Consider the following 3,620-nt stretch of genomic DNA (forward strand, 5'->3'; position numbering starts at 1 on the left):
CCTCCCAGGTTCAAGCAATTCTCCTGCCTCAGCCTCCTGAGTAGCTGAGACTACAGGTGCGTGCCACCATGCCCAGCTATCTTTTGTATTTTTAGTAGAGATGGGGTTCCACCATGATGGCCAGGGTTGTCTTGATCTCTTGACCTCATGATCTGCCCACCTCAGCCTTCAAAAGTGGTGGGATTACGGGCATGAGCCACCGCACCCGACAAATTCATCCTTTTAAAGTATATAGCTCAGTGACTTTTAGTGTATTCAGAGTTGTGCAACCATCTATCTATCTAACCTCAGAACATTTCCAACACCTCCAGAGGAAACCCTGCATCCATCTTCAGCAGTTGTTCCCGTTCCTCCCTCCCTCCAGCCCCTGGCAAACACTAATCTACTTTCTTCCTCTATGGATTTGCCTGTTCTAGACATTTCATTCAAATGGAGTCATAGAATATGTAGTCTTTCGTGACTGGCTTCTTCAACTCTCATAATGCTTTCAGGCTCATGCATGTTGTAGCATGAAGCAGTGCTATGTTCTTTTTTTTATAAATGAGGAATATTGCAGTGTATGAATGGACCGCATTTAGTTTAGTCATTCATCTGCTGATGGACATTTGTGTTGTTTCCCCCTTTGGCTACTATGAACATTTGTGTACAAGTTTCTACGTGAACATGTGTTTTCAGTTCTCTTGGTTATATATCTAGAAGTGGACTTCCAGGTCATGTGGGAATTCTGTGTTTAACTTGTTGATGAACTGCCAAATTGTTTTTCAAAATGGTTGCACCAGTTTTTCATTCCCAGCGGCAATATACAAGGGTTCCAATTTCTCCACATCCTCACTTGTTATTGAATATCTTTTTGATTACAGCCATCTAATGGGTGTGAAATAGTATCTTATTGTGTTTTGCTGTTGCTGTTGTTGTTTTTATTTTTGGAGATGGAGTTTCGCCCTGTTGCCAGGCTGGAGTGCAGCGGCGTGATCTTGGCTCACTGCAATCTCTGACTACCTGGTTCAAGCGATTCTCCTGTCTCAGCCTCCCGAGTAGTTGGGATTACAGGCATTCGCCACCACACCCAGGTAATTTTTGTATTTTTAGTAGAGATGAGGTTTCACCATGTTGGCCAGGATGGTCTCGATCTCCTGACCTTGCGATCTGCCTGCCTTGGCCTCCCAAAGTGCTGGAATTACAGGCATGAGCCACCGGTGCCTGGCCCTATTGTGGTTTTAATTTGCTTTTACTCAATAACTAATGACATTAAATATCTTTTCATGTGCTTTTGGGCCATTTGCGTGTATTGAGGAAACAGCTATTCAAATCTCTTGCTCATGTTTTAATTATTTTGTTTGCGTTTTTATTGTTGTTGAGTTGTAAGAGTTCCTTGTATTTTCTGGTTAGCAGTCATTTATCAGATATAGGATTTGCAAATATTTTCTCCCATTTTGTGAATTGTCTTTTCAGTTTCTTGGTAGTGTCCTTTAAGGCACAGAAGTTTTTAATCCTGTGGAGGTCAAAGTTGCCTTTTTTTCTCTTATCACTTGTGCTTTTTCAGATCTAAGAAAACATTGGCTAAGTCAAGGTCATGAATATTTAGTCCTGTATTTTGTTCTAAGAGTTTTATAGCCCTAGCTCTTTATTTAGGTCTTCGATGCATTTTGAGTTAATTTTTGCATATGGTGTAAGGTAGCAGTACAGCTGGGTTCTTTTGCATTTGGGTATCAAGTTGTTCCAGCACCATTTGTTAAAAAGACTATTCTTTCCCTGTTGAATTGTCTTGGCACTGTTGTTGAAAATCAATTGTCCATAGATGTATGGATTAATTACTGAACTCTCAATTATATTACACTAATCATATATGTATCATTACGACAGTACCACATTGTCTTGATTACTGTAGCTTTGTGTAAGTTTTGCAATTGGGAAGTGTGAGCTCTCTACTTTGTTCTCATTTTTATTTATTTTTTTAAATTATTTTTTTGAGATAAGGTCTTGCTGTGTCATCCAAGTTGGAGTGCAATGGTGCAATCGTGGCTCACTGCAGCCTCAACCTTTTAGGCTCCTGCCCAGCCTTCTAAGTAGCTGGGACTACAGGTGTACACCACCATGCCTGGCTAATTCTAAATTTTTGTGTGTGTGTAAACAGGGTCTCATTATGTTCCCTAGGAGGGTCTGGAAACCCTGGGCTAAAATGATCCTTCTGTCTCAGCCTCCCAACGTGTTGGGATTACAGGTGTGAGCCTCCATGCCTGGCTATTCTTATTTTTAAAGATTATTTGGTTATTTTGTGTCTCTTGCATTTCTATAGGAATTTTAGGGTTCACTTGTCAATTTCTAGGGACCAAAGGCTGCTGGAATTTTGATAGGGATTGCATTGAATTTATGGATCAATTTAGGGAGTATTGCCTACTTAGCAATAGTATGTTTTCTGATCCATGAACATGGGATGTCTTTCCATTTATTTAAGACTTCTTTAATTTCTTCAAATGATGTTTAGTAGTGCTCAGTGTATACATCTGTGGTTCTTTTGTTAAATTTACTCCAAATATTTTATTATTTTTTCTACTGTAAATGGAATCATTTTCTTAATTTCTTTTTCAGATCGTTTATTCCTGTGTATACTCTACACTATGCTAATACAATGAGTTATAATGGGTTTTTAATGAATTTTTCAGGATTTTCTAAATTCAGGACTATAGAGATAGTTTTTATCTGCAAATAGAGATAGTTTTTATTTCTTCCTTTCCAGTCTAGATGACTTTTATTTCTTTGTCTTGCCTAATTGCCATGGCTAGAACCTCTAGTACAATGTTGAATAGATGGCAAGAGCAAATATCTTTTGTCTTGTTCCTGATCTTGGGGAATAAGTACTCAATCTTTCATCATTATGTGTAATTTTAGCAGTACTTTTTGACAGATGTCCTTTTTCACGTTGAGGAAATGTCTCTTCTAGTCTTAGTTCTTTGACAGCTTTTAAAAAATAATTAATGGGGCTGGGCACAGTGACTCACACCTGTAATTCCAGCACTTTGGGAGGCTGAGGTGGGTCGATCACTTGAAGTCAGGAGTTCAAGACCAGCCTGGCCAACATGGCAAAACCCCATCTCTACTAAAAGTACAAAATTAGCTGGGCATGGTGGCGGATGCCTATAATCCCAGCTACTTGGGAGGCTGAGGCAGGAGAATCGCTTGAACCTGGAAGGTGGAGGTTACAGTGAGCCGCGATCATGTCCCTGCACTCCAGCCTGGGTGACAGAGTGAGACTCCGTCTCAAAAAGTAATAATAAGAATAACAAAAATAATGAATGGGTGTTATATTTTGTGAATTTTTTTTCTCAGTCTTCAATTAAGGTGATAATGTGGTTTTCATTTATTTATTCTATTGATAGGGTGTATTGTACTGATTGGTTTCTGTATGTTGAATCAATCTTGCATTCTTGATATCAATACCCCTTGATCATGGCATATAATCCTTTTTCTATGTCACTGGATTCAGTTTGCTAACTTTTTTTGAGGGTATATATACATATAAGTGATTTTTTTTTCCTTTTAATTGTCTGGTTATCAGGGTAATCCTAGCTAGCCTCATAGAATAAGTTAGGTAGGAAATGTTCCTTTCTTTTTTTTTTTTT

The sequence above is a fragment of the Cebus imitator genome, unplaced genomic scaffold (genome assembly GCF_001604975.1).
Source record: "Cebus imitator isolate Cc_AM_T3 unplaced genomic scaffold, Cebus_imitator-1.0 Scaffold338, whole genome shotgun sequence".
Classification (NCBI taxonomy): domain Eukaryota; kingdom Metazoa; phylum Chordata; class Mammalia; order Primates; family Cebidae; genus Cebus; species Cebus imitator.